This window comes from Cupressus sempervirens, chromosome 8, assembly GCF_028749045.1.
Source record: "Cupressus sempervirens isolate cs-2001-9-10 chromosome 8, ASM2874904v1, whole genome shotgun sequence".
Classification (NCBI taxonomy): Eukaryota; Viridiplantae; Streptophyta; class Pinopsida; order Cupressales; family Cupressaceae; genus Cupressus; species Cupressus sempervirens.
Genome location: NC_143125.1, coordinates 420472893 through 420495754, shown reverse-complemented (window position 1 = coordinate 420495754; position 22862 = coordinate 420472893).

Here is a 22862-nt window from a genome sequence, read left to right as displayed (position 1 = left end):
ATCAGATCTAATTGTTAAAGAGATGGTTGATTAATTTCATTGTCCTTTTCTTATATTTCTTCATTAGCTTTGTCCTTTTGTTCCATGACTTCACATAATCTGATTGATTGAATTTATTTTTCTCTTTTCAACTTTTTGACTTCTTTATGAAGAGTAAGATTATTGTCAAGTAGATCTTTGATTTCTACATCAACTTCATTTGAACTTCTTTCTTGGCAAATGTCTTCAATTCTTTCTTCAGTGTTGAGATTATCATTCATCTGTATTACAAGATCTTTTCTTCTTTTAAGGTATTGATAGAGTTGCTCCTATGCTTTCTTGAGTTGATCCATGGCCAATTGCAGATCCAAATTTTCATTTTCAATGGCTTTCTCTAGTATATAGACTTCCATTACTTGTGATCTTTTCTCAAGCTGCTAAACTTCTGATATGAGAACTAGAAGCTCTAATACCAATTGATGGAAATGTAATATAGACTAGGTGACTAAGAGCAGAGGGTTGAATCAAGAACCAATATAACTTTAAACTTAATTCACCAATTAAACCATCACTACATAATCTAATCTAGTTGCATGCATGAAAGAATGATTGTAATAAAACATTCATAACACGACACAAGATATGGTAACCTAGAAAACTTCCAAAATAGAAATTAAAATTGGGGTGGGGATGATACCCACAAGCTTTATTGTAGTATAAAGTTGGCCTTTTAAGGCTTACAATTGACCACTTTTGGTGATATGCCCTATTAGGAGCAATAAGGACTATTATGTCCACCTTGTTAAAGGATTTACAAACATACAATGAAGTATGTACTCTGTTAGGAGATTTGGAATGAGACTGTTAAGTCCACCTTATGAAAGGATTTAACTGATGCATCTATTAGGATGAACCAGTGATTGATCTCTGATTTGCAACTTTGATTTACTAAATGAGATTCCTTGAATTACAATGATCGCCTGGCTGATAGACAAGTCTTTGTTATTCCTTATACTACTTGTATGCTTCTTCAATTCACACTCATATGCTTCTTACTTGTTCACATACATTTTGCATTTGGATATGATACAATGTATTACATATATGTCAATCCACTTAATTACCTTCTAGAGTCGGCTACAACACCAAATTCATCATAATTCACAAAGTCAGCCCACTATTGTAACTCAAGTTATGAAAATAGCTCAATAATGTTCTGACACTTGGAAAACACTATCAACACTTGATAGACACTAACACTCAGTTGACATTAAAGCTCAGTTCACATTGATCACTTTGAGTAGTAGGAACTCAATTAGCACTGTATGACTTAGTGAACACTCAAAAACTCGATAGATACTGATTTACTTGGTTGACATTACATGGCTCGTTCAACATTGGATTCATTTTGTTAACACTATGATTTCGGTAGAAACTAATATACTTGATTAACACTATAGAGCTCGGTTAACACTAAGATCTTCATCACTTGCACTGGAAAGCTTGGTAGAATCTACTATGCTTGGGCAATACTGTAAACTATCTTAGATGCTTGGTAGATACTATGAAGCTCTTCATAAACTGTAATTTGTTTGACTGGCTTGGTAGCAAGTGAAACCAACTAACTAAGTGTTAATTCACTAATAAAAAAATTGACCTTAATGTAACAGGTGCATGTAATACCCTTTACCCTATCTAATCCTCACCTTGTGATAGTTGGTATTACCAAAGTTGAAGCTCTAAACATCCCCAGGAGAAAACCTGAAGGCTTCTCCCCGAATAACTCTCTACTCCATGATGAGGATATATTGGCTTCCATCAAGATTATTTAGTGGTTTAGTAATTATATGGGAAATCATCCCAACCCCATTAGTATATGGGTTCAAAACATCCAATCCCAACAAGAAGTGTTTAAGGTTGTAAGAAAGAAGAGAGAAAAAGATGCTAGAGCTCTGAAATTTCTCTCACTACCTCTCTTATCGCAACGGAGTTCAAGCTAAAGGATGACCCTACAAATTTGTAAATTCTTGATGAGCTTACTACTATGAGGCATTCTTTGAGAGCTTCTCAAACCAAGAAAGCATAGGGTGCTAAAGTAATGGAAAGACTTAATTGGTTGGACCTTCTTCTTCCAATTGTGTAAAGACAAAGAATCTAAAGATAATATTGATTTCATTAAAGAGGGAGGCACAATTTTAGAGTCTCTTGAAGACATCCTTTCCTCATTCACTAAGTTCTACAATAATATTTTTACCTCTGAAGGTGTTTGGGATAAATGGAAGAGGCAAGGGTGTTTGTTGAGGAGGTTGAACTCTTGGGTAAGCTTATTACTTCTTAGGAAATTAAGTCCTCTATTTTGAGTCTAAAAAATGAGAAGGCCCCTGGTCTTGACGGGCTTCCTATTGAATTCTACAAGAAGAACATCAATTGGATCTATGATGAACTCGGAGAGTTCTACCAATTGACTTTTCATAGTGGCTCCTTGGGAGAAGATATTAATGTTGGCATAATTAAGTTGATCCCTAAAAGTGGACATTAGCCCCTCATTAAGAATTGGCAGCCCATAAGCCTTGTCAATGTGTCTTACAAGATTTTGGCTAGAATTTTGGCCATGAGGCTAGTTAAGGTTCTTCCTAGCATCATCTTTCCCACTCATACTAGCTTTGTTAAAGGTAGATATATCTTGGAAAATTTAATCACCTATTGGGAGTCTCTTGATTGGGCCAAAGTCTCTAGGAAAAGCACAAGAATGTTCCTATTAGATTATGAAAAATCCTATGATCGGGTTGAATGGGGGTTTATCAAGATGATGATGGAATCCTTGGGCCTTCCTAATAATTTTTTCCTTACAGTCTTCACTCTTTTGGCTGATGCCAAAGCTATTGTTTTGGTCAATGGAAAATGTTTTAAGTTCTTTAACCTTTCTAGATCCATTAGACAAGGATGTCTTCTTTCCCCTATTCTTCTTTTCATTGTAACATATTTCCTCCACTATTTGTTGAGAGAAAACTCTATGTCTCAGAGGGTGAGAAGTCTATCCCTTCCTAACAATGATGATCTTATCAATGTCTAATTTGCTAATGATATTGCACTGATCTTTCATCTGTATAAGGATAATATGTCATCCTTGATGAAAAAATTGGAGTTATCCTATGATGCTTATGGCAGTAAGATCTTTGTGGTTAAATCTATGCTCCTTGGCTAGGAGGAGTAGCCCCCCCAATTGGTGTCATAGATTTGGATTCAACTGGCATGGTCCTAAACAGATCATTAGATACCTTGGAATCCATTTCTCTATTGATCCTTGTATTAGTGACATGTAGAATTGGATTAAGGAAAAAATTGTTACTAAAATCAATAAATGGAACTCTTGGTACCTTTCAATGGCTGGTAGAATTCAAGTCTATCAAAAGATTTTATCCTTCTACTCCATTTATTTCTCCTCATCTTGGCTCTTCAATATGAATTAGATTGACTTTATTCAAAAAATCATTAGAAATTAGCTTTGGTCTTATGATAAAGATAATTACAAAACTCATGTTGTTAATTGGAAATGGTGCACCTTGAGAAAGGAAGAGGGAGGCCTTGGAATCAAAAATTTGAGACACCAAGGAATTTCACTTACAGTTAAATAGATAGTTAAGGTGGTTGTAGGTGAAGAGCCTTGGAAGTTCTTGGTAAGAAATAATCTGAAGGATGACCATCTAATTGAGACCAAAGGATGGAATAACCTGAGCCTCCTAAACCACCTATTTATCGACTTGAACATAAGAGTGGGTGGATTAAATGTCTTATAAGCTATCTAGAAAGGATGGATATATGTCAAACAACTATTTATTAGAGGTGTTAAAATAGAACAAGGAAACATTCTTTGTAGACTAGATTCCATCTGATGAAACATTAAGGATGGAAACAAGCCCCTTGTCCTTGTCCAAGCTAATCATCTAAAAGATGGAATGCATTGGGAATTTCTAATTTCTAAGATATTATCTCAACTGGGGCTCTTATCTCTTTGGGTGATCTTGCTAAGAAGTATCTTCTGCCTTCCTCTCACTGGAGAACCTATTGACTGATCAATAATGCTCTCAACAACCTTCCTATTAATCCTATTTGTTTCACAATTCCCTCCTACTCTACCTAACTAAGATGGTTAGATTCCACTCCCTTGCATCTAGTAAAGGTCAAGTATATCTACTCCCTCATCTCTACTAGTTTTGACATTTTCAATCATGTTCAAACTATTTGGAACCTTTGTCTGGACTTATGGCTTGGAAAAAAAAATTCTCCTAGTTCTAGCACAAACCAATTGAGTCCAAAGTTTGTTGTTTTCTATGGAGGGTCTTCTTGCACAAGGTCCCATTTATTAAACCTGGTGATCATATGCCCAATTGTTTCTTAGTTTGCAATATGTCAAAATCAATCCTTCACTTTTTTTTAAAATGTAACTTTGATATGCATGTTTGAATTCTTTTGGTCTGGTTCTTGATGGTAATTTTACTTGTAGCAATATATTATCTAATTTCATTATAAAGCACAATAGAGAACTCAATACTTTCTGATCTATTTTATCTTCATATATTCTTTGGAACATTTGGAAAGCTAGGAATAATGATATCTTTTAGGGGAGGAGAAAATTTCTCACTGAGTATCATTTGAGACTCATAAGATATGATGTTATCTTATAGGTTACAGCCATATCCAAGCTCAAAGAAAAAAAATTCCTCCATCTATTGAAGGATGGAAAAGCCACAATGGACAAGAAAGAAATTGCTTATGGCTTCACTTCAATCCAACCTAAAGACAATTTTGACACTACGTTAGCAGAGATGCTTCAAAATATATAGGTTGAGTGTGGGATGGGCAATCCTGATGCCTCCATTGATAGCCTTTGGCCTCCCCTAGATTCTCCCATTCCTAATACTACTTCAGAGTCTAGTGATGAACTTTCATAATGGGAATAGCGTTATATGATATCTTGTCTTTTTGTATTTTGGGGTAACTTAGATTCTTCATGAGATATCTAATGTAACTAGTTTATTTGGTCAGTTTAGCCTTGTTGGGTTAAAATCTTGTTCTTCAACTGATATTGTTTGTCGATTGTATGGTTTCCTTTTTTCTTTTTGATTAATGATATGCAATAGTAAACATATAAATAAAATGATAATCTCTTCACATTTAAAAAAATAAGTTATAATAATATATTCAAAACTTTATTTACTAAATTTAAGATTAGTTTTTATATTAAAAATTAAATAAATATTTTCTCATGTTTTTGTTAATGAAAAAATCAATATTGTCTAATTAAATAATTTTTAAAAACTTTATATACTAATTTTAAGATTAATTTTTATATTAAAAATTCAATAAGTATTTTCTTAATATTTTTTATTTTCCTAAAAAAAATATCATGCATTTAATTAATTAAAAAATCTACATAAATATTAATGTTGACACAAAATTATGCACACTTTCTTGAGGTATAACCCTCAGGCAACCTCATGTAACATGGAAACGACATCCAAGTGTGGGACTTGCACTCTGAGGTTGAATCTCCAGAGAAGGTTGGCTTCCTTACAATCAAGATGCACCTAACTACTCTTTCAATGAAAAGGGAGAAGGAGATGCAAGAAATCAAACTACTTAGTCTAATCTAAAGGGGGTGATGCACCTAGATTAAATGGTCACAACTCTATCTATAGTTGCACAAAACATCAATGAAAACCCAAAATACACTAGAATTAACTTCAATCTATCTCCCAAAGCAACATGTATGTCTAAAACTGATGAAATGTTGAAAGGAAAGATAGTATTCACTTATGCAATGATTGCCAATAGATTGAACAAAACATGTAAACTTAGGAAAATAGAAAGAAAATATTTACTACATGGCATATACATGCACTAGAAAGAAAATTGGCAAGCGAAGGTAAGGGAAAAAAATTTCATTAATGAAAGGAAAAGCTGCAGAGCATAATGCTACTACAAAATATAGACAGGAAAGAAGCCTTTATAAATATTTACAACTACCTTTTATAGAGTTCAGGGATAAGTCTAATATTACAATGAGTTCAAACTCTAACCAAGTAGGGTTGAGGTTGCAAAGAAGCAATAACTGTTCAGTAGAGGAAAACATGATCAGATGCATGTCCCTATGCTAGAAGATTTGATCTTTACATACAAATCTAGTATTGAGCAAATAGAAGTGGTGGCCATTGGTGCTCTGAATGGGTAGATGGATAACCAGGTAGTGATGGAGTTTCCTTTTGCATTTACTAGGCATGGAGAACATCAATAGGTGGTTGTGATTGATCAAAGGATCTGATTGGCATCATTGAACTATTATTTCATGTTCCCAACTATGTCAAGTAAGCCAAATCATCAAATCAACCGGATCGATCATCAAACTTGCCACATGGACCAATTCCATTGAAGTATCCCTTCATCTCATCCAATGTCCATTTGTGTTTGACTTGTGGACTACCTATGTGATTTGTAGCTTTGTAGCTAATTTTCTTCACTAACTGCATGCCTCTATGAAACCATGACTACCATGTCTTTCTATTTGATCACTCCTTCACAACTTGTCTTCATCTTGGCTCTTTGATTTTTGCAAACCTATGAACAAGTAAAATTGACTGCTCTTGCACCATCATCATAGTTAGGGACCTTAGCATCTCTATCCTTGCGATGTCGTCAAATCTTGTGAAGCTAACTGCTTGATGTTGATCACAACCTCAAAATTTATTTCATTAACTCATCAACTGACCCCATGAATGTGCAAACAAAGCATTTGCATCATCGCTTCCTTGACCAGAGCTATCCATTAACCCTCCACAAAGATGCAAAAATATTGGCCTTAACTATAGATGGACTCCTTGCATGTCTGCAACTTGAACTTTGACTGTAGCGCAGCCTCACAACTTGAAAAGTTTAATCGCTCACTGACCATGTGATGTTGCACAAACCATTAGACTTTCCTGTATCACCTAATCGTAGCCTGCTTTGACCTTGACCTCTTAACTATAGCGACCCACTGACTGCCTCATTTTCTATTAATCGCTACTTTGCAGTCTCATTTCTAGGCTAGCATAAAATGCTTGCGACCAAGTGATCAAAGGGCCTTCATAACCTATTTAAGGCTTTGCAATGTCACGGCTTCCATTTTTCCTTCTTTATTAACTATTGTAACCATGTGAACCATCAAACTGACTAACATTACATTGTTGCAACTCAAACATTAACTGTGATGTCTAACCCTACAAATAAGCAATCAAAGCAATCATTGCATCACAATCTTGACCAAGTTTTTCCCTTAACTCCATGTGATTGTGTGAACAAAAGGGATCACTACTTTGCAACTCTAACCATGGTTTAGCTCTTAACTATGTGTGACCATGCGAAAGCATTAGATTTGACTAGGTTATTGACTTTTACATGGTTGCAACTTAAACTTTTGAAACTCATCAATGGAGTTGAATCGATCCAACTTTACCTGCATCATCTGATGAACCATTCCTTCGAAAGAGATAAAACTAGTTGTCTTTATACCTTGTGATAGTGCAACTATTCAAAACTAGCACTTCCTATTCGCATTGTCACGAGTTAATATTTGACTACATCCTTGATACCTATGATCGTGTGAAGATCATCCTTAACTATGATTGCCCAGTCACAACCATAAATGGTTATCTTCATTTAACCCTGCAAAGCTGCGACCAAAGCACCTTGCTACTTCACATCCCTAACCTTGATTTGCATTCAATTCCATGTGATGTTGCAAATCAAGAGGGTCACCACTTCGCTGCTCTAACCAATGGTTAACCTTAATCCTCTGTGATGATGTAACCACCATGCATTTTACAATCTCACAACCTACATCTAAATGTTAATCTTTTATCTATGAAGTTGTGCAAACCAAGAACTTGACCATTTCACACCATCATGATCCAACTAATGGTTAAGGCATAAACCGTGGGGACATGGTGATGAAAGGAAATCACATGGTTGCAACTTGAAATCTCTTTGTCATAACATGCAAATATAAAAGGTTGAAGACTTAGGGATAAAAAGAAAAGACTAAGGTTTTTATGTATCCCTACTAAGTTTGCATGGCAATAAAGTAGATGGTCAAATGAACATGGACATGGCTACCACCCTAGTTTTCATGAGTTGGTCAACATTTGGTAAATATTGGGGGGGGGGAAAAATGGTTAACATTTCTAGCAACTTAGAGGGGGTGCTCACCTACTAAGCATGGACCAGTGACCTTAAGCAATCCATTGGGCTATAAAGTCACAAAAATGAACTTACTCTACAAACAACCAAAACTACAACCTCTGCAACTACAAAAAATTTGAAAGTCTGCTATTTCACATGGAAATAGCTTGTGCTCGTGCACTTCTTGGAAAACTAGAAAAAAAATGGAAAAAAATCTACTCTACTATTTACATGGATTTATAGAGATGAGACATTAAATAAACCCATTGACTCATTTGCTGAAGTAGTTTCCCTTCCTCACCAGCTAATTTCTTCTCCCATACATATGGGTAGCTAAAAATGACAACAAGCATAACAAACATGTTGTTGCATGGAGCACCTCTTTCCCAATGCTAAGAAAAAACAAGCTCTCCAACACTAGGATGTTATCTTCTTGAGCAATAATTACTTTCTCCTCCTTGTAAAAGTATTCCTCATACTCTAGAATGAGTGTGACTAGGGGAAACATGCATTGTTATAGAGCTAGATACCTGATGGGGCATCTTATTGATGGTACAAGGTCAAAGGAATCATCCTTGACCACTTGGTTGTGCTCTACAACCTTTTAATCCTCTTGGCTAGCAGGAGCTAGCTCTAATGGTATGGTTGGAATTATGTTCTCCACTGGCTCATGTGACTACTTGCAAACCAAGGGTTACACTTCTTGCACTTTTGCAGGCTCTTATGGTGTGGAAGAAAGAACTTGATGTACCTTCTTTGATGTCTCTATTGTAGCAGAAAACATGCTCATCAACTTCTCTTGTAGTTCCTTCTCACATTATTCCTTTTGTGCAACCAACTCCCTCACAAAAATTGCTTCATGCTCTCATTGTTGGGCCTCTATCCTCATTGTGCATTCTCCCTATAATTTCTTTGAAAGCTCTTCCTCTAATTGTTGCAACCTCATCTCTCCCTCTGGATTGTATGATGGTTCATGAGCAACAACTGACACCTCTTGAACTTGGGCCAATAAAGAAAATGCTTCTTGCTCCATATCATGGGAGACATCCTACTATAACACATGGTCTAGCTTCTTTTCCTTTGGCAGCAGGTCCTTAGGATCCACACTAGGCTCAAAAGCCAAATTTTGTTCCTCAAGAGTAGGAACAACTTTATTTGCATGTCTATTTTTCCTCCACCCCTAACATCAACTCAACATCAAATTGAGGAGTTGTGGGCTCTTGATCTTTGTAGCAAGGAACAAATTTTGAGGGGCGTTTTGAAGCTAGGAATGGCATATTTTCTTCTTGAGGGCTCTCATGCTTCAATGACATACAACTAGGAAAGCTTGAGCCTTGTCTCCTCCTGATCTGTAGCCAACCTTATTGCAAGATCCTCCTCAAACTAGGCCTTTCTCATCTCCCACTCTAGAGTGTGAAGGAGAGTCAAAAAATATGGTGCTATCTTATCATTCTATGGAATAGGAGGGATTCTCTACAAGAAGTGAGCAAACTTTCTCTTTGGAGGCTCTTGGGATGCAACAACCTTCATCGTCATAGCTCTCTGTATTTGGACAAGCCTAAGTCTTGCCTCTTCATGTTTCTTCTATTGTCTTAATTCTTCCTCTTGCTCCTACTGCAAATAGAGAATAACCTCTTGAGCCTCATTAAAAATACCAAATGCTTTAGACACCAAGGTACAAACACCAGGATCATTCTCCCACATCATCATGTCATCATTCAACTCCTTAAGCCAAGAAGTCATAAAGAGTTTAACATAGGAAAAGTTCCCATAATCTTTCTCTAGGTATGGATTTTCCACATAGTTAAAAAAACTTGAAGAATTTAGCAAACCCAAATTCTAAACCAATTGAGCAATCATGAAGTTATAAAAGCTTTGATTTGAGGTATGAGTAATCAGGTTGTGGCCAATATAGGGGGTGGGAGGGCTAAGGAATAGCCTCTTCATGATATGGTGGAAAGTGGGAGGGATCTCTATAAAAGGAATCCATAGTAAATCATTCAATTAAATAATCTCATTGAAAATCTTGAAAACATAAAAGATCAAAGATGTTCTTTAAACATACTAGCACTTGGTCTATATGAAACTAGATAGATGCATAGAGTCACCATGGTGTTAGATGAATGCCTCCAAAGGATGATTTCACTAAGAATAATACCCAAATTCTCAATGAATGGAATTTAAAATGGCTTCTAGCAGACTTGAGTAGCTAAAAATGTATGTCCCACTGGGTGTGCCAAAAACTGTTGACACAAAAGTCATCATCCTTGCTTGAGGTATGACCCTCAAGTGACCTCGTGTAAAATGGAAATGGCCTCCAAGGGTGGGACTTGCACCTTGAGGTCAAATCTTTGGAGAAGGTCAGCTTCCTTACAATTAGGATGCACCTAACTACTCTTTGAAGGAAAAGGGAGAAGGAGATGCAAGAAAGCAAACTACCTAGTCTAATCTAAAGGGGGTGATGCACCTAGATTGAATGGTCACAACTTTTTCTACAACTACACAAAACATCAATGAAAACTTGAAATACACTAGTCTTAACTTTAGTCTATCTCCCAAAGTAACATGTAGGTCTGAAACTATTGAAACATTGAAAGGAAAGACAATATTCACTTATGCAATTATTTCCAACAGATTGAACACAAAAAATTGGTTTAACTAGGTAATTTCTACTTTAACCAAAGTTCCATTTCATGCTCATGGAACTTTGTGGTGTTTTTGATTATTAAATATCTAACTTTGGATGGTTAGTTCACAAAAAATTATGATCACCATTTCATGTTAGTCAATCATTTTAGGCATGGGATTAGGATAAATCTACCTTTTTATCTTAGACAATCTCTAGGTAACTCCGCTATGTCCTTCTAAAATGACCCAGATGGCGATCATGTCTGCCATGAAGGGTTAATGGTTCTCATTATGAACCTTCTAAAATCTAAAAAGGTGGATAGGCCCAGGTATAGTAAGAAAGAAATTGATTATGAGACGGAGACTAGTGATTCAGAAGAGGACTTGCATAAGGATGCTAAGGATGAACGGGATGAGGTGGATGTTAAGCAGAGTATGAAAGGGATTTTGGTAGTAGCTCCAAGAAGAAAAAGAAAGGAAAGGGGAGTGAGTCAAATCAGGACAGTGACTACAAGGAGGAAATGAGAAAGGGTTCTCAGAAGAGAGGAATTGTAGGGAAGGGCTCAGGTAATAAGGGTTTGAATGTGGATAGAGTCTTGGTTCCCTTAGATGATGAACTGTTAATTCAAAGGATGGAAAGAAAAAGAAAACTGGTGTCAGCTCAGAATGAGAGTGAGGACAATGTCACAAAAGAGGTGGATTTACGCATCAACAAACAAGGGGAGCAGGAATACCATTTGGACCATAACAAGGAGGAGGTCAAGAAGGGATTTCTAAAGGGAATCATGGGTAACCTAGGGTCAATTTTGAGGGAGATTGGGACCCTTAAATAGAAAATGCAAGTGATTTCAAAGGATTTTGAGCAACTCAATAAGACAACAAGGGGGGAGTGCATGTTGGGCTAGCATATTGATAGGCTTTCAAAAGTCATTGGTAATGCAGAGGAGGCTAAAAACTTAATGAAAAGGGTGCCTCCAATTGAAACCAAAAATAGGAACTTGGAAAAAGTTAATAAAGATATCCCAAAAATGATGGAGAGCCTAGAAGCTAGAGTGAGCAATATGGAAAAAATGATCAAGAATTTGGGTGAAAAAAATTGTAACATTCTAAAAACTATGGCTGAAAACTTCAATAAATCATTGAATAAGATGGATCAGGCTAGAGGACTTGACTTCTCTATTGTGAATGAGGATTAGGGGCTGAGCAAGCACACCAGGTCCAACTCCAAGAAGAATGCAGGTAAGGGAGTGAAAAAGCTGGAGGAAATCAAAGCCACTACAAAAAGTAGGAACATTCTAGCAGATCAAGAAATGGACCTATTAAAAAATTTGTAGTTGTCCAGGTGTTGTCCTTTTTCTTTCTTTTTGTTGTCTATTTATGCATAGTTGTACTTGGCCTCGTGTTTGTGTGTTAGTTTTTCCGTTCATTGAGGCCTTTTATTTTCTAAACTCTTTAATTAGTTACTCTTTGATACTTTGTTAAAGGTTTTAGGTCCTTTAAAACCTATTTCTACATAATCAAAATAGATTGAACACAACATGTAAACATAGGAAAATAGAAAGAAAATATTTACTACAAGGCATATTCATGCACTAGATAGTAAAATGGAAAGAGAAGGTAAGGATGTAATGCCCCGCCCGGAGATCCTTGGAAACAAGGATTCAAATCAAGCCAAGAATTTTTTTTTAAAAGTATGAATGCACAAGTCAACATCATACAGGGATCACAATGATCACAACGAAAGACTTCAACACAATCCCGGCAACGAACGAATCTCTGAACGCCACTACCCAAACTGACAAACCCAAACAAAAGCCAACAACCACCACAACAAGATGAGGGCACAAGAAATGACCACTCATCAACAAAACACCAAGCTAGGGTAAAATGCAGAATTCCAAAATTTGGCTAAGCCTAAAATCCCGAAGCCCTGAAAAATTGGCTAAGTCTGGATTTTTGAAGCCCTGAAATTTCCTAGAATCCATAACTTATCTCCGAGAGGTCTGAAACCTATCTCAAATGATTTTTCGCATATATTAAAATATATCTTAAGTATAAGTTGACGTATATTTAATAAGTTGACATACTTATTAAATATACGTCAACTTATACTTAAACGATATATTTTAAACCCCAAGAGACTAAAACAGAAACACGAAAACTCGATTTCAAGAGAAATTGATAGAATTCAAAATGCAACAGCATAGGGTCGAAGAACGCCCAAAAGAGTATCCAAAACCACTCTAAAAAAGATCGGATCATGAAGAAAAGTGTCCACTGATGGCACGCGCAGGTTTTTCACAAAAATCATGCGACACTTTTTACTAAGGGAGGGCAATACTTCTCCTTAAGGTGTGCGACACCCTTCTAGTGTCGTACGACATTTCTCAAGAAGGCATGTGACACTTTTCAACATCGTACGACATTTCTCAAGAAGGCGTGCGACACTCTTCTAGTGTTGTACGACATTTCTCAAGAAGCTGTGCGATACTTTACAGTGTCGTACGACATAGTTTGCATGGGCGTGCAATACTTTTTAAAGTGTCGCACCATGCTGAACAAATGTCGCCCATAGAAACACGAAAACACTCCCAGAAGCAAAAAGGACCAAAATAGAGAAAAGAACCTCCACACCAGGGAGTACCGAATCCACAAAGGCTCAAGGAATGAACACTTGAGTGCAAGAACAATATAGAAAGAAGAACATCAAACCATCTAAACTATAGAAGCAAAGAACGCATAGAATTAAACATCGCAAAGAACAAAAGCAACATCGCAATGTACAGAAATACATCTCAAGAACAAAACAACCAAACTAAGTACGTGGTTCCTCCCAACCGTCAATAGCATCATAAGACCATCATGGGTCCTAGCCATCCCCCGCGCGTAACATCCCAAGCCACCGACCAGATCGTCAGTACTGTCGTAATAGGGACGTCACTACTAAAAACATGCAACAATATAAGCATAAGGAAATCTAACATGCTAGTGATAACGCATAAGATAATCCTACAGTAGATAACATCACCTATCACATGATAAACAACAGTAAGCAACAGATATACTACTAAATCAAATAACATCATCTAATCATATGCTAAACATCATGATAAGGGAATGCGTCAAGTAAACTAACATCATCTAAACATGATATCCAAGCATTCCAATGAAAGCATAAATCACAAGAAAGCATACTCCAAAACCCGAAGTACCAAGTGAAAACATCTAGCAACAGTCACACTAGGACAAAAGATCATCTCTGTACATGGATCCCTAGCAGTGGTGAAGGTAGCTACGCCTCCCAACCATGTGGTACCCATAGGTCCACACCTGCCATGCTGATGGAGATAATGATCCAACCAAAAACACACAAAAGCATAACATCCAAGGCTAACACTCATGCCAGACAATATGATGGTTGCAACCAAGAACCTAAGACAATGCAAGGAGTACAGGTCCTGGTCAGACACTCAATAGGCTACTAAGTAGGGACTAACATCATGGAGAGTCGCTTGGCATCGAAAAGCCCAAGCTCGGATCTGTGTAGCTCAACTCCCTCAACGAAAGGCCAATACACCGTGTAGCTCAACTCCCTCAACAGAAGGCCAATACACAAAAGTACCATTTTATTATCTTAAGTTTTATTACCAGTCACACATTTTATTTAATTATCACTTATATAAAGCTTCCTCTGCCAACCCATGACGCCATGATTGTCGGGCTACGAGATAGAAGCCCCCTCCATATGCTACCCTACCCTACCCATGCTCATCCTACGACAAGTGCCTGTGGGCATGCATGCTCCCATCCCAACCCCAATGATCATAACTTTTGGAAGTACCACGGAAGATCGGGCCCCGCAGGTCACCCGACAATGTACACGCACGTACTCGTGTGTGGCGCACCACCATCACAAAGATCATAACACAAGGACAGGAATGAGAACACAATGCAAATAAAACACCCAACTAAAAGCAACACAGGAAGGACGGATTCTACACGAATCTCCAAAGCCAATAAAACCATACATCATTAAATCACTTAATCGGCCTCAATCCGAGAGTATGGATTCCACACGAATCCCAATGATGCAACAAGACCAAACATCATGAACTCACTCAACCGGCCTCAATCCGAGAGTATGGATTCTACACGAATCCTAACATTCACGAACAAAAGCAAAGGTCTAAAAGAAACAATAACAAGTACAAAATCACTCAACCGAACACAACGTCGGGAGTACGGATGTAACACGCATCCCAATGCAACATAAAAGTGTAAAAGTGGTCTGACTGATATCCAAATGAATTATCAAGGTCCACAACCCACATTGTGCCAAGAAAATTCAAGAAAATAGGGTGGCACGCAAAACGAGGTAAAAATTCCAAATTTTGGAAAAACTTCAAAATTAAAACCCATTTGGCCTTTGGGTTCAAAACCCCCAAAAATCCAAAAATAAATGGAATCGGACAATGTATGCAAAAACGGCCAGCATAACGGTGCAAAATCCCAAACCCTCATCCCAAAAAACAGGGAAATGTTCATACCCACCCAACCAGGTAGAACTAGGATACAGAAACGGAGGGGAACACTAGTTCTCAGCCTCCAAACAAACGGCTACAAAAAATAGAAGTAGAAACAGAGCAGAAACAATAAAACAGGAAAGCCCTACCTCACAACCAAAAGGGCAAAACGGGAATCTGAACCATAAAATAAAACGCTCGCAGAAGTGGCTGAAAATTGCAACAATCCAAGGTTTCCCCGAGCTGGATCCAATGAGCTCAACCTCGCAGTGATCCCACGCCCGTAGCTCCCACAACGAACAAAACAGTAAATCCTCATGAAGAGGATTTTGGGTTTTACTCTCCAACTTTCCAATTTGAAAGTGAGAAGTGAGGAATTAAATTCCTCTTTGGATACTTATTCACTTTTCGGGTGAATAATCGATTAGGGCATTTAACCAGCCAATCTAGTTAAACCCCGAATCGACCCAAACGAAAACAAGCTATTCCTATAAATAGGAATTCATTTATGGAAAAGCTGCCAGAAATTAAAATAAATCAATTAAAAAGCCCGAAAACCCAAAAACACAAAAACCTCCTTAATAACTTTTCGCGACAATGTGAACCTCTAAATGCACAGACACGCTTACTGGTCTAATCACATAATGCAAATGAGTTTGGATTTAATAATCACCGAAAGGTTTAAATTTAAATATTTAATAAAGGATACGTCGACCACACAAGGACGACATTGGTAAAATATGAAAGGCTGAATCACTAACTCCATGTGCCACTACCAGGGATATACATCCTGCACACTAAACAACACGATCAAGTGCAATTGCATATAATAACATAGCCGAAGCAATAAATGTATTAAATCACCTAATTTAACCATCTATTTAATTATATTAAAATAATCTATTTACATCACTCACGTTCGCAAAAGGCATAGCAACGCAGGAATGAAGTAAATAACCATAGCATTAAATCCATCACATAACAAAATCAGAGGTATGTCTAAATACTAGATAACCAGATATCATCATAAAACACATTGTCATCTCAAAATAGCATCATCATGCAATATGATTAACTGAACAGCATAGTAGTCTAAAATCTATGATACTGGAATCAAAGTGTAGCATCTGACCCTCGGGTCCTCTCAAATGTAAACATAACATGAGTAACAAATATCTCTCTAATCAGAAATATAACAAGGTAAATGTCCGCATCACATAGCCAAAGAATCCAACAAGAATAATCCATTTCTAATCATTAATGCATTTAATAATGATTGATTACTCTGCATTAAAAAGGCATTTACAACACATAAGCAAACACAGTCATAACATGACTAACCACTGCTACAGGAACCTAGTCTAGTGTAGCATGGTAAAAGAACATAGTGCAATCTCTGCACACATCTCAGGGTAATCACGGAACAACCTCATGATACCACATCGATCCTGGTAACCACTGGCACAAACCTCAGTGAACCAAAAATCACATCATAATCTCAAAGATCAGTCAAAAGCATAATCAATGCAACTGATAAAGAAACATAAATCCAAACACCTCAATGGTGTAGACCACTCAGGGTCACAATCACGATCCATCACAACAAAAGATCAGCAAGGGTGCATCCATCAGGATGACTTACAAAAGTCAAATGGGAGAGGCACTACAAAGGAACATAAATTTCATTAATGAAAGGAAAAGTTATAGAGCATAATGCTATTATAAAATATAGATAGGGAAGAACCCTTTACAAACATTTACAACTAAATTTTATAGAGTTCAAGAATAAATTTGATATTACAATGAGTTCAAACTTGAACCAGGTAGAGTTGAGGTTGCAAAGAATCAATAACTAATGAGAAAAGGAAAACATGATTAGATGCATGTTTATATGCTAGAAGATTTGACCTTTATTTGTAGATCTAGTTTTCAGTAGACGGAAGTGGCAGCCATTAGTGCTCTGAATGGGTAGATGGGTAACCAGGTAGGGATGGAGTGTCCTTTTGCATTTACCAAGCATAGAGAACATCAATAGGTGGTTGCAACTGATCAAAGGATCCAATTTCCATCACTGAACTATTATTTCATGTTCGTGACTATGCCAAGTAAGTCAAATCATCAAGTCAACTAGATTGACCATCAAACTCACCATGTGGACCAATGCCCTTGAAGTATCCTACCATCTCATACAACATCTATCTATGTTTGACCTATGGACTACCTATGTGATTCATAGCTTCATGACTAATTTTCTTCACTACCTGCATGCCCCTGTGAAATTGTGACTGTCATGTCTTTCTATTTGATCATTGCTTCACAGCTTGTCTTCATCTTGGCTCTTTAATTTTTGTGAACCTACGAACAATTAAAATTGACTGCTCTTGTACCATCATCATGGTTAGGGACCATAACATCTTTATTCTTGCGATGTTGCAAAATCTTGTGAACCTAACTACTTGACATTGATCACAACCTCACAGTCTATTTCATTAACTCATCAACTGACCTCACGAATGTGCAAACAAAGCATTCACATCATTGTTAACTTGACCAAAGTCATCTTTTAAGCCTTTGTGAATATGTGACAACATAGGCCTTATGCAAATGGACTCATTGCATGTTCACAACTTGAACTCTTACTATAGCACAACCTTGAAACTTGAAATGCTTAACCACTCACTGACCATGTGATGTTGTGCAAACCATTAGACTTTCATGTGTCGTCTCATTACAGCCTGCTTTCACCTTGACCTCTTAATTGTAGTGACCCAGCAACTACCTCATTTTCTATTGATCATTACTTCATAGTCTCATTTCCTGGCTGATGTAAAATACTTGCACGACTAAGAGATCAAAGGGCCTTCATAACCTATTCAAGGCTTCGCAGTGTCGTGGCTTCCATCTGCTCTACTTCATTAACCACTATGACCAAGAAAACCATCTGACTAACTATCATTGTGCTATCACAACTCAAACATTAACCTTGATGTCTAACCTTACAAACAAGCAATCAAAGCAATCACTATGTCATAGCCTTAACTAGGGTTTGCCCTTAACTTTGTGCGATTGTGTGAACAAAAGGGATCACCACTTCACAACTTTAACCATGGTTTAGCTCTTAACTATTTGCAACCATGTGAAAGCATTAGATTTGAATGGCTTGTTGACTATTGCATGGTCACAACTTAAAATTTCAAAACTCATAGATTGAGTTGAATCAATCCAAATTTACTGCTTTATCTGATGAACCATTCCTTTGAAACATATTAAACTAGTTGTCTTTATACCTTGTGATGATGCAACCATTGAAAACTCAAATTCTATCCCTTTCTATTCACACTGTCATGACTTAATATTTGATTGCATTCTTGATACCTACAACTGTGCGAAGATCATCCTTAACAGTGATCAACTAGTTGCAACTATAAATGGTTATCTTCATTTACCTTATGAATCCACCACCAAAGCACCTCACTGCTTCATAGCCCTAACCCTAGTTTGCATTCAATTCCATGTGACATTGCAAATAAAGAGGGGTGTCACTTCAGTGGTCTAACCCAAGATTAACCTTAATCCTCTGTAATGATGTGACCACCATGCATTTTGTAACCTTGCAACTTGCATCTAAATGTTAATCTTTTATCTTGCGAAGTTGTGCAAACCAAGAAATTGACCATTTTGCACCATCACGATCCAACTGATGATTAAAGCATAAACCATAGTGACATGGCGATAAAAGGTAGTCACATGGTCATGACTTTAAATCTCTTGGTCATAACAAGCAAACATAAAAGGTTGAAGACTTAGGGATAAAAAGAAAAGACTAAGGTTTTTACGTATCCCTATTAAGTTTGCATATAAACAAAATAGATGGTCAAATGAATGTGGACATGGTTGCCACCCTAGTTTTCATGAGTTGGTCAACATTTGGAAAATATAGGGGGGGAATGGTTAACAATTAACAAAAATGATTATGTATTGTAGTTACCGCCACACTCTTCCTCTGATTTACACAACCATTTAGCTTTTCATTCTTGCCATGAATCATTGACCTTTCTTGGTTTTTCAAGGATGTGTTATTTTTTTCTTCTCATCCTTTTGACACCCTTTCACACCTTATATTTCTCCATCAAAGCCTCAAGGATGCAAAAATATGTACGAAAAAAGAGATCTAGAAATCTAAAAAAGATACTATTTATAGCTACATTCTTCAAACATTGGCTACAACAACCCATTGTAATACAATGCTTCACAAAGTTCTAATTCCATAATGACAAATATTGTATGTATTAAATACAAACTATTTCAAACTATTACTCTCACATTTAGGATAATGCATAATCTTGTACCTAGAAATAATATATTTGGCTATATATTGGACAATAACAAACAATGTTATATTGAAATAGTATAATTTTAAAATTTCATTCCGATGACTATAAAAAATGAATATGAAAAATGCATTGATATTAAATTGATATTTACTAATTTGACATGTATGCAAAATAAATATCATATTCACAACTGATACTTATTTTTCAAAATTTTACTAAACACTCTCATTGTAATAGAAAATCTCATTCTTGTTATAAAATAATGCTTCCTTCTAATGTGTACAATAAAAAAAATTCAAAAATGGGTCTTAATTAATGATAAAATAGTCAAACATAGACTTTATACAATGATACATTGATTCGTTGATCAAAGTCTGTGTTAGAGTATTTTTATCTTTGAATAGAATGGGTTTTGTTATTTTATGTTGTACAACTTTGAAGGATGCATTTTTTATCCTTCAAACTATTACTACATCAAGATCTTCAACTCTTTGTGGAAGATTTGTTTCTATTGTCTTGATATCAAGGGAGAAACTAATTGTGTGGCCACTATATTTGTATTGACTTCCATAAATATGCGTAACTTGCAATATTGGATTGACACAAGCAATGGGCATCTCTTCTACTTGAGTGAGGTTTTGTAACACTAATGGTTGTTTAAATCGGTTCATATTTTTAGTTGTGGAGAATTGATGTATTCATTTTTAAGAAATGCATCTCCTACAAGAAGTAGTATTATTTGTTGAACACGAATGCATACCTAAGTAGCATTCATTACATATGTTACATGTTTCTAACATTGATAGTGCATCAAAAAAAATTCTAAAAACATTTGTTGTCTTTAAAATGGTATTTGACTTATTGATTGTCATGTTGTGAATTGTGTTGTCATTTTTCAACTATGTGTGTCCATGCACTTTTTTCTTCAGGACTATTCATTTGTTAATTTACGAATAATTATTGGTGGTTGACCATGGATAGGTATTGTAGGCCTAAATATTTCTTTTGAGCATTTGTTTGTTGTATGACATGACTTGCAATTATTTCCTCTTTATGTCAAGCATAATAAAAGAAACTTCTCCTACAAGATTGTGCTTGTATTTTTTGTACTTAGAAGGGATGTGTCACGGCATCTTTTGTATCCATATTTAAATCTAGAAAATAAATAAACTTTATTTATGAATCATTATTATTGTTCTCTATATGCATAGACACATGCACCCAATGTTTCTATATACATATGCATACTAAAGAAAATGATCATAGAGGTGTTGATTGTAGCCTCACATCTATTATTCCATTTGCCTCCAAATAATTTAAAACCCTTCAAATACCATTTGGTTTAGGCAATGAGATGATGGAAAGAATTGGCTATTACTATGTCTCTATCTATGTTGCTTATGTTGGATCTACTAACTCGAGATGTTGAGTCTTCTAATTGATACATCAGAGAACCATCATTAACAGGGCTACGAGTGTGCACTTTTGGTTTCCTCTAACTATTTCCCACTATTTGCATTTCCTATATTACATTTTTCATGTGCTAGGGGTCCAATTTGATAGAAATTAGAATATCTTAATATAGGGGAGGAGGAAAATCTTTTGTTTATATATCTAGGGAGTAGTTTCTATAAGATAAATGGTCTCTCCCTAGATATATGTTTTTTAAAATTCTTTCATTTTTAATATTATTACCACTATTATTTTAATTACAAAATGGTCAAAAATTATTCTCATTTTATTTTCTAAAAGAACTTAGAAAAAGGGGTCATGAATGGGGAGAAAAAATAGAACTATTATAAGTCTAAACTAGATTTCCTGGTGAATCAATTCCAATATTTTCTATCAATTCCAATATTTCTTTGACAATTTGTTCCTCTATTTCCTCTTTCAAAAAATTGATCCAGTCGCGTTACTAAAGAAGCAAGCGAAGACCTCGATCACCTAGGATTCTATCTACCCAATATGCGAATAAATTCTATCTATTTCAATGTATAAGTGATGCCTGAAATTCTATGGGCTATAATACCCATGGAAATTCTCTATTGATCCTAGCTAATTCTTTTTGGGCCCTATCTATTCTATGGCATGAGGATGTAGATTGGATAGTAGCCATCCTAACTAGTTATCCAGAGGGCTTAACTCACTTCTTCACCCTCGGTTGGTCATCCTAACTCTATGGGCTAGAAAAGAATACACCTAGATACCCTCTTATATATATTCAAGGTTGGCACAAGTGCTTGATGTACTATGAGTAAACCAAACTTTCATTATCTTACACCTTCCTAAAATTAACCTATAATTATTGTATTCCATGAGACAATTTGAGCCTCGTCCATTATGTTATTACATATGAGAATATGTTCATAGAAATATAATAGTATGCAGGCCTTTCTACCACCAAATCATCTAATTATAACAGAGGAGGAACACATTAAAGTACAAGTCAACTTAGAACTATATAGATTGACAACACAAGTTCAAAGTAGTTAAAATCATATTTCAGAAATTAAAAAATTTAAAGACTATGTAAAGATTATGTTGTTGGGTACAGTATTAAGCTCCTAGTTCACAAAAGAAAGATTAAACTTATTGTCATTTGTTTAATTATGTGCATAGAGAGAAATATTTAATTATGTGCATTTGGTTGATTTTTCTAAGATTGTTATTTATGGTTGTAAACAATTGCAATGCAATTTGAATATTCATAGTTGTGAATTGTGTTGTCATTTTCAACTTTTTGTGTTCGTGCACTTGTTTCTTAAGGACTACTTGTTTGTTGATTTACAATATTTGTTGGTGTTTGACCATGGATAGGTATTATAGGCCTGAATTTTTCTTTGGAGTGTTATGTTCTTTGTATGGAACAATGTACAATTATTTCCTCTTAATGTCAAGCATGATAGAAGTGACTTCTCTTGTGAGATTGTGCTTGTATTTTTTGTGCTTCAAAGGGTTGTGTCTCAACATCTTTTGTATCCATGTTTAGCATCTAGAAAAGAAAGAAATTTTATTTATGAACTATTTTTATTATTCTCTATATACATATACATATGAATCAAATGTTTCTATATGAATATGCATACTAAAGAAATTTATCATAGAGGTGTGGATTGTAGCCTCACATTTATGATTCCATTTGCCTCCAAAAAAATCAAAATCCTTCAAAGATTTTTAGGTT